Here is a 10,973-nt window from a genome sequence, read left to right as displayed (position 1 = left end):
AAAACCTCAAGCTCAATTTAGTAAAAAAAAAGTTCATAACACATATAATTCTTGAGCGACAGATGCCAACAAATCCACAAAAATCTTTTTGAAAACAAACACAACAAAGCTTTTAGTGTCAGTTAGTCATGACATTTACGGAGGGGAGGGGCGAGCTGGCTCTGTTTTGTTTGAAATTTACTTGGAACGTCAACAGAAGTGACATCATGCAGGAACTCATAGGGCACCTTTAAGACGCTGGAACTTGGGAATGTTTTTCATTTTTTTTGCTTGCTTATTAAAAAAAGTTGCCGATTAATTTGAGTGTTGTTCGACTAATCGTTTCTGTTACTTCAGTGTCACACGTGCTTTGTGAGATACAGTCCAGCAAGCTCCTTCCAGCCAATCAGCTTTCAGAGATAAAACACTTGCGAGCAGTCACCTCTGCCCCCCCCAGACTGAATCACATCTGGCTATTGTCATTTCTTTAAACCAATCACAATCGTCTTGGGCGGCGCTAAGCGCTGCACGGAGCCACGGTGCCTCTGCTAAATAGCCTCGGGAAGAAACTTATTTTGGTGGAACGTGTACGTTTTAGGCGTGCGAGAGAAAAGTCAGATTGGACAGATAGTCTAGCTAGCTGTCTGGATTTACCCTGCAGAGATCTGAGGAGCAGTTAACCATAGTCCTCACAAATCCACCGGAGGTTAGAACCCCAACACAGAGACAGAGGAAGGGGACGGACATCTGGCCAAAAATAAGGACATACTGCGGAACTTCAGGCAGCAACGGGGCAATCCTGGAAGTGGAACGTTGTGGATATGGACTAGCCTAAACCTAACCAAGCTGGGACAGTTTCACAACGTCGGATTAGAGGGTGGGGGGGGCACAAACGACCCATATCGTCGTACGGTTTGGAGGACCGGTCGTTTAAGTCGTAATGTCAGAATCAGAATCAGCTTTATTTGCCAGGTATGAGGACACATACAAGGAATTTCCCCTGAGACCTCCTCCCAGCTGGACAGGCCTGGAACACCTCCCTAGGGAGGCGCCCAGGGGGCATCCTTACCAGACGCCCAAACCACCTCAACTGGCTCCTTTCAATGCAAAGGAGCAGCGGCTCTACTCCGAGCTCCTCACGGTGGACTGATCTTCTCACCCTATCTCTAAGGGAGACGCCAGCCACCCTCCTGAGGAAATTCATCTCGGCCGCTCGTACCCTGGATCTGGTTCTTTCGGTCCTGACCCAGCCTTCATGACCATAGGTGAGGGTAGGACCGAAAACTGACCGGTAGATGGAGAGCTTTGCCTTCTGGCTCAGCTCTATTTCCGTCACAATGGTGCGATAAAGTGAATGTAATACCCATAGATATAGAACAATATATATCTATGGTAATACCACCCCCTGCTGCGCCGATTCTCCGACCAATCTCCCGCTCCATTGTCGCCTCACTCGCGAACAAGACCCCCAAGGTATGTGAACTCCTTCACTTGGGGGTAAGGACTCATATTCCCTAACAAAAAAACACTGACGAAAGTATCAAAATATGGACAATGAAAAGAGAATAAGGTGAAACAGAACTTATCATATTCAATAGTGTTTATTAAATACTTTTAATGAACAACTGGTTATGATACAGTAAGACATTATGTGATCAGGAAATGGAAAAGCTACAAAAATAAACAAGACTCAGGTTAAAAAAACAACAGTTAATGTCCTTTAATATGTTTTTGTTGTCATTGTTAAAGCTTTTTGCTGACATCATGTTACAAAATCCAATCAAACTAAAACATGTTTTTCTTCCATGAGAGAAATCATATTTTACTTCATATTGTTTGTCAACATCATCCGACTCATGTGCACAATATTAAATTACATTTTTTTGGAAACAGGACAGCAGAGTGAAGATATTTTCTTCATGCGTTTTTAGCCAACACCCCTGATGCGCCTTTAGGGGAAGAAAGCAAAAATAATAACTACAAATCAAACAAGAAATCAACTACATTTCCCAGAAAGCACCATGTCTTTTTCAGATTGTTTAGAATGGAAGTAATGCTGCGTACCAGGCAACCTGTCAGCCGTGTTTTCACAACCTTCTCCCTGTGAAAGTGCCCTGGAACGCCAGTCTAACCCCCCTAACTTACTCCCCCTGAACTGGTACCAGATGGTTGTACTCCCAGTTACAGTTTTTGACGTCACACACACACAAACAATGGCGCCCCCTGTTGATGCTGTACAGTCGGCAGTGATTAACGGTGAGAAATAGAAATAAATAGATATAAATAGGCAACGTAAAGTAATTCTGCACATTGTAATTAAAACAATACACATACAATTGTGTACTACTGCAGGTTATGTTTATTAAATGAAGCCCAAAATATGTCGCCGACTAGAAATCGCTAGTATCAGCTAGCGCTAGCTAACGTCAACGGTTGGTAGCCGCTAGCTAACGTTAGGTAGCCTAACCTGAACACTGCCAACAGCACAATGTTTAGCTAGCCAGCTTTGACGGTGTGCGAAATGTCATTATTTTTTATCATCAGACGCACAAATCTGCTGTAGGTAAACGTAACGTGGCTTGCTGACGCGAAGGTCATCGGACCAGAGCAGCAGAAGGGTTTGTCGTGACTTTGCCTGGAGCGCTACCAAGTCGTGACTTGAAGTCGTAACTTACGGGCTAAAAATTGCGTCTGGAACGCAGCATGAATCCTGATTGAATGAGACAAGAAAATAAAAACGGAAAATAAAACTTGAGGTTTATGTTATTTGGGGGATTCTTGTGTTGAAAGTGACTCAACAGAAGAACGCCGTCTGTCAGTAAAGGGCTGTTTCCACTAACGTGGAGAGGACAATAATTGGTTTCTCTAAGGCACAGGGTGAGCAAAGTTTATAAAGTGTCTGAGTTCGTACCCTGCAGCGACTGCTGTTGTGTGTTTGGGGGTTTTTGAGGCCTTGTTTCATAGCTTTGAAACATCAGGATTAGGGATCGACCGATTTTGGGTTTTAAAGGCCGATACTAATCATTAGTAGTAGTTAATGAAACCGATATTTGGACTGTTGTGGTGACTCACATTATAGAGACATTCACTAGAGACTGTGGCTCCTTTTACCCTCCTGTTGTCCTCGGGTCAAATCTGACCCATTTCGTAAAAGTTTCTATATCAGAAATTTGGGTTTCTATCAACCAAAATGTCCCAAAAAATAACGAACGCTCTTTACAAGTAAAATAAATGATCAGTTGACTACTTTCTTTGAATTTGGGTGTTTTATTCAATTTTATAGCATTTGAGAAAAAAAAATTGATAAAAGAACATTGAAAAAAGTGACAGAAATGACAGAAAAAGCTTAAAGGTGGTTCCCAACCTTTTTTCCTTGGCGCCCCCCCTACTTATGTCTAAGAAAAGCTGAGCCCCCCCGAAACCGAAGTTGAGGTAACTCTCGAGATAGAGCCTTACTTTCTTTTTTGATACAAAGGAGTTTTCAGCACTTTTACATTTCTCCGCCGCGTTTCATTCATAAAATAGTGATGCCGTGGCAGCAGGACAAACAAGGATGATAGCAGCTAGCAGCTAACAGCTAGCAGCTAACAGCTAGCAGCTAACAGCTACCAGCTAACAGCTGACCTGGGCCCTATTTCAGAAAGCAGGTTTAGTGAAAACTGAGTTAGTTAACCCTGAGATGAGGGAAATTCTGGGTTTTCTGTTTCAGAAAGAGAGGTAACTCCACCTCAGAGTCAGTTACTATGGTAACCTCACCTCAGAGTCAGTTACTATGGTAACGTAGCCTGTGAACCTAAACTGGTCGGGAGCAGGTTTTCTTCTCTCAGTCTCCTCCCTCTGACACAGCGCTCTTTTATTTCCTCATTCATTCATTCATTCATTCAGTCTGTATCAGGCGCATTTTAGCGCAGTTTGTTATCGGCATGAAAAAAATATATATGTTGGTTTATTAACCATGATAGACAGACTATAAAATGTTTTATTTCTCAAATTTTTAGATAACTTCCTATTTGAGCGATATCATTTTTCTTCCCAGTCGATCAATTATGTAGCCTAGGCTACCTAACCTTATCCGTCCTCATATCGCTAACGTCACCCATCTATGCTCTTACATCCCAGCAGATTATTTGTGTCGCGTTATGTTTTATTGCAAACTGCATTTGTCTTTGCAACATTGGTGATGCGGAGCATTTTAGTAAAGCCGCTGTAGCAAAGCGCCGTCAGAAGAGTGTGACTCACTCTGAAATGTGTTTTAAACGTTTTTAAAAGGAGTTCCACAGTATTGCAGGTGAATGAGGTAAACCCTTTGAAATAAAAGATTATGGATTATAATTCTGGTAATGATGGTGCTGCAGCCTCAGAATGGGATTAGTAGGACTAGGACTTTTTTGCCTGCAGTGTTGCATTTAAATGAAATAGATTATATATTCAATACCATTTCACCAGTAATGTTAGGCTATATCATTAAAAATGATATACACTATATTGGAATATACACATTTCCTCTAGCAGCAATTTTCTCCCACGCAAATTCTCTCTCTTTTGCAGCAGCTGTTGTGTTGCTTTTTTTTTTTTACTCGCTGTATGTGCGCATGAGTATTTCCGCCGACCCGTTTGTTTGTGGTTGTTACCATGGTGAATCGTAGAATCATGGCTCCATTCATGCTGCCTTTTTATTGTGGTGGTGCACGCGCCTGAACCCACTCTGAGTTGATTGAACCAACTCATATCAGCTGTTCTGAAACCGAAAACTCAAGAGTTTCCATCTCAGGGTAAATCAACTCAGAGATCAGGGTTACACTCAGTTTGTTAAACCTCCTACCTGAAATAGGGCCCTGATGACAGCAAGGGTCCCAGGTTAAGAGGTCCCTTTAACTTAACCAGTGTGTGTAGAAAGAAGCATGAAACATAAGGTGTCGGTCACAGAAACAAGGCCGTGTAGTGGAGGTGTAATGGCACATTTAACCCTCCTAAACTGTTCGTGGTCGGACTATTTAGGTCGCCTTCACACCACGGGTTAATGCATAGACCAGAGATCTTCAACAGGGGGTCTGTGACCCCTTCGGGATCCTCAGAGTTACTGCAGGGTGGCCGCCGAATTATTGTTGTGATATTTATTTAAATGTTGAAGACCCCCTGGCATAGACTATATAAGTGAAGTCAAATCAGGGTTCAATTTGAAGTTTTTTCTTTCATTTCTCCAGTCGGGCAAGTAAACAAAATATTCTACTTGCCTGAAGTCCATTTTTAATGGCCCCCCATACATTTTCTTTTGGAAAAAACATCAAAAAAATATCGTAAAAATGGTCAAACTTAAAAAAAAGAAAGAAGCCAAAAAAGCATACAAAAAAAAAATCATAAAAATGTCAAAAAGCGTCAAAAATGTAAACAAAAACTTAAAAGAAAATGTCAAAAAAAAAATTTAAACGTTATAAGCATCAAAAGTGTAAAAAGAAAATGTTGAAAAATACGTCACAAGCATCAAGCGTCAACTCATTTCTTGATTGACCAAGGGCACATTTAACTCAAATGATTTATGGTACGATGACGCCCAAATGGTCGAGTAGGTTGTTATATTTACTCGCCCAACGTGGCGTTTAACTTTCCCCAAGTTGAACCCTGAAGATGGATGGGACATGGGCCAAAAATACAAAAATCTAAGTCGACGTCAAAGTTCTAATCACACCGATGTTTGTTCAAGTATTCATTTTTCTGATAAGTTTTTTTTGGTTTTGTTGTTATTTGATTTGCTATAAAAACAGTCTGAAATACTTTGCACCAAACGACTCTGGCTCCAAAATTAGAAGATGGCAGCACCCTCTGGCAGACTAGACCCTCCTCTACAGCGCTGCGGAGGAGGGTCTGGCGAGTCCACACAGCATTCCTGGATCTGATATTAAGAATCCCACTATTGCCACGCCAAGACCCGCCCTTCAATAGCGTTCACACACTACTATTGGCCAGACGTCCATGCCTACATGTACAGGTCCTATCCCCCTGACCAATCCCATAACCCTAACCCTAACCACTCGAGGTCAAATGCCTAACCCCAACCAATCGAGCTGCTTTGTAGGGCAGGTCTTGGCGTGGCCATAGTGGGATTCATAATCTGCTTCCTGGATGGGAGAAAAACGTGCTCTGGTTTATTGGCATTTCTTTAAACCAATCACAATCGTCTTGGGGCGGGGCTAAGCTCCGGACGGAGCCACGGTGCCTCTGCTGAAAAGTCTCAGGAAGGAACTTGTTTTGGTGGAACATGTCTACGTTCAATAGTAGTTTTAGTCGTGCGAGGGAAAACTCAGATTGGACAGATAGTCTTGTTAGCTGTCTGGATTTACCCTGCAGAGATCTGAGGAGCAGTTAACCATAGTCCTCACAAATCAGCCGGAGGCTAGAACCCCAACACAGAGACAGAGGAAGGGGACGGGACATCCAGCAGAAAAGAGGGACATCCGGAGGAATTTCCGGCAGCAACGGAGCAATCTTGGAAGTGGAACTTCGTAGATATAGACTAGCAGCGCTCGTATCCACAAGGTTTTGGCTTCACTTTTGTACAGCGGGAGGCAGTAGAGACTCTTCGTCCATCTTTAGATACAGTCTATGTTTCACACCTGTAGTTCGCTTCAGTCGGTCCAGACCAAAGAAAACAACAAAAAAGGATCCATTGTTCCACGTTATCTTATAATAATAACAAATATCATATTAAAAAACAAACCGAGAGGAGTGAACAACACAGGTTGAAAGGTGTGAAAGCAACCAGAGACAAATTACTCTAGACATCTCCAACCAGATTAAAGCTCCTGCCAAACTAAAACTACTCACTCAGTGTGAGCTAAATCACGCTAATCAGGTCATACAGCTAACTTTAGCATCATTGGTTTAGTAAACAGAAGTGAAACAAGAGCCTCCAACATCGTTTACATGTTGTGTTTGGGAGCTTTATGGTTTCATAGTAAGCTATAGAAACACGACAAACTACACAGAAAAAAACCAATATGTGTTTCAACACTGTTTAACAATTTTAGACCCTTTCAAACTGAGTGAAAGTGGGAATCAAATGTCTGGACAGATTTTTATATTATGCGTGTGTGTGTGTGTGTGTATATATATATATATATATATATATATATATATATATATATATATATATATATATATATATATATATATATATATATATATATATATATATATATATATATACATATATATATATACATATACACACACACATACATACATACATACATACATACATACACACATACACAGTACAGGCCAAAAGTTTGGACACACCTTCTCATTCAATGCGTTTCCTTTTTATTTTCATGACTATTTACATTGTAGATTCTCACTGAAGGCATCAAAACTATGAATGAACACATATGGAATTATGTACTTAACAAAAAAGTGTGAAATAACTGAAAACATGTCTTATATTTTAGATTCTTCAAAGTAGCCACCCTTTGCTTTTTTATTAATAAGGGAAAAACTTCCACTAATTAACCCTGACAAAGCACACCTGTGAAGGTAAAACCATTTCAGGTGACTACCTCATGAAGCTCATTGAGAGAACACCAAGGGTTTTGCAGAGTTATCAAAAAAGCAAAGGGTGGCTACTTTGAAGAATCTAAAATATAAGACATGTTTTCAGTTATTTCCACACTTTTTTGTGAAGTACATAATTCCATATGTGTTCATTCATAGTTTTGATGCCTTCAGTGGGAATCTATAATGTAAATAGTCATGAAAATAAAAAGGAAACACATTGAATGAGAAGGTGTGTCTAAACTTTGACCTGTTGTATGTAATAAGGCCACGCGTAGGTGGAGCATTCAATGCAGCAGGCTGTGAGAAAGTGGACATGGATCTGGTGAGCATGGATTCAGGATTCGGCTGAACCCCAAAAAATCTGGATTCTGTGCATCCCTAATTAATAAATATATATATATATATATATATATATATATATATATATATATATATATATATATATATATATATATATATATATATATATATATATATATATATATATATATATATATATATATATATATCTTCTGTTAATCACACAGCCTGATTTAGATTCTATTTTTTCTGGACAAAGTTAAACAAAGTACGCCTGCTCGTAAAATTTGAAAATCTTGGCTTCTTTCTTCAATGATGAAACATGAGCAAACGATATTCAGACACAGGAGTGTTTCTCATCGCTGCAGACAGAGTAAGGAAGTCTCTGATGCCAACAAACAAACATTAGTAAATCAAATAGTTTTTTTTAATTCCATTTAACAACAACATTTTTTTCTAATTTACCACAAAAAATATTTTCATTTTTTTTAATGTTTAAAAAAAAAGCACAATTACTCCATAATGAAAATGTGTTTTTTATTAAATTGACAAATTATTTTTCAACCACCCCAACAGACTTTAATTTAAAAAATCTGCAAAACAACAGCAGACCAATAAAAATGTAATTACAAACTGGACTTAAACATTGTTCTCAGTAAGTTTAAACTATTTAATGTCCTTTGATTATTAAATCATTTTGACTTTTCTGTGCAAAGAACTCAGAGACTGAATCACATCTGGCTATTGTCATTTCTTTAAACCAATCACAATCGTCTTAAGCGGCGCTTAAGCGCGGCACGGACGGTGCTCTGCTAAATAGCCTCGAAGAAACTTATTTTGGTGGAACGTGTACGTTTTAGGCGTAAGTGAGAAAAAGTCAGATTGGACAGATAGTCTTAGCTAGCTGTCTGGATTTATACCTCTGCAGAGATCTGAGGAGCAGTTAACCATAGTCCTCACCAAATCCAATTGGAGGTTAGGAACCCCAACACAGAGACAGAGGAAGGGGACGACATCTGGCCAAAAATAAGACATACTCGTGGAACTTCAGGCAGCAACGGGCAATCCTGGAAGTGGAACGCTATGGGATATGGATCTAGCCTAAACCTAACTCAAGGTGGGATAGTTTCACAACGCCGGATTAGAGGGTGGGGGGCACAAACGCACCCTACGTCGTGACGGTTTGGGAGGACCAGTTGCTTAAGTCGTAATGTCAGAATCAGAATCAGCTTTTATTTGCCAGGTATGAGGACACATACAAGGAATTTCCCCCTGAGACCTCCTCCCAGCTGGACAGGCCTGGAACACCTCCCTAGGGAGGCGTTCCCCAGGGGCATCCTTACCAGACGCCAAACCACCCTTCAACTGGCTCCTTTCAATGCAAAGGAGCAGCGCTCTACACTGAGCCTCCTCACGGTGGACTGATCTTCTACCCTATCTCTAAGGGAGACGCCAGCCACCCTCCTGAGGAAACCCATCTCCGCCGCCATCTCTGATTCGGTTCTTCTCGTCCTGACCCAGCCTTCATGACCATAGGTGAGGGTAGGACCTAAAACTGACCGGTAGATGGAGAGCTTTGCCTCTGGCTCAGCCTCTATTTCCTCACAATGGTGCGAATAAAGGAATGTGTAATACCCATTAGATATAGAACAATATATATCTATGGTAATTCTCACCCTCTGCTGCGCATTCTCCCACCAATCTCCCAGGCCCATTGTCGCCCTCACGTAACAAGACTCCCTAAGGTATGTGAACTCCTTCACTTGGGGTAAGGACTCATATTTCTAACAAAAACACTGACGAAAGTATCAAAATATGGACAATGAAAAGAGAATAAGGTGAAACAGAACTTATCATATTCAATAGTGTTTATTAAATACTTTTAATGAACAACTGGTTATGATACAGTAAGACATTATGTGATCAGGAAATGGAAAAAGCTAAGCAAAAATAAACAAGACTCAGGTTAAAAAACAACAGTTAATGTCCTTTAATATGTTTTTGTTGTCATTGTTAAAGCTTTTGCTGACATCATGTTACAAAATCCAATCAAACTAAAACATGTTTTTCTTCCATGAGAGAAATCATATTTTACTTCATATTGTTTGTCAAAATCATCCGGACTCAAGTGCACAATATTAAATTACATTTTTTGAAACAGCAACAGCAGAGTGAAGATATTTTCTTAGCGTTTTTAGCCAACACCCCTGGATGCTCTTTTAGGGGAAGAAAGCAAAAATAATAACTACAAATCAAACAAGAAATCAACTACATTTCCTGTAGAAAGCACCATGTCTTTTTCAGATTGTTTAGAATGGAAGTAATGCTGCGCCACTCAGGCAACCTGTCACCGCGGTTTTCACAACCTTCTCCCTGTGAAAGTGCCCTGAACGCCAGTCTAACCCCCTAACTTACTCCCCCTGAACTGGTACCAGATGGTTGTACTCCCAGTTACAGTTTTGACGTCACACAATAATAATAAACAATGGCTTCTGTTGATGCTGTACAGTCGGCAGTGATTAACGGTGGAGAAATAGAAATAAATAGATATAAATAGGCAACGTGAAAGTAATTCTGCACATTGTAATTAAAACAATACACATACAATTGTGTACTACTGCAGGTTGTGTTTATTAAATGAAGCCCAAAATATGTCGCCCACTTAGAAATCGCTAGTATCAGCTAAGCGTCAGCTAACGCCAACGGTTGGTGCACCTGGCACCTAACGCTAGGTAGCCTAACCTGAACACTGCCAACAGCATAATGTTTAGCTAGCCAGCTTTGACGGTATAAGCGAAAATGTCATTATTTTTATCATCAGACGCAACAAATCTGCTGTAGGTAAACGTAACGGCTTTGCTGGACGCGAAGGTCATCGGCCAGAGCAGCAGAAGGGTTTGTCGTGACTTTGCCTGGAGCTACCAAGTCGTGGACTTGAAGTCGTGAACTTACGGGCTAAAAATTGCGCTCTGGAACGCAGCATGAATCCTGATTGAATGAGACAAGAAAATAAAACGGAAAATAAAACTTGAGGTTTATGTTATTTGGGGATTCTTGTGTTGAAAGTGACTCCAACAGAAGAACTGCCTCGTCAGTAAAGGGCTGCTTCTACTAACGTGGAGAGGACAATAATTGGTTTCTCT

This window comes from Perca fluviatilis, chromosome 7, assembly GCF_010015445.1.
Source record: "Perca fluviatilis chromosome 7, GENO_Pfluv_1.0, whole genome shotgun sequence".
NCBI classification, from domain to species: Eukaryota; Metazoa; Chordata; class Actinopteri; order Perciformes; family Percidae; genus Perca; species Perca fluviatilis.
The sequence above is the reverse complement of the archived record's forward strand: the minus strand, read 5'-3'. Positions refer to the sequence as shown.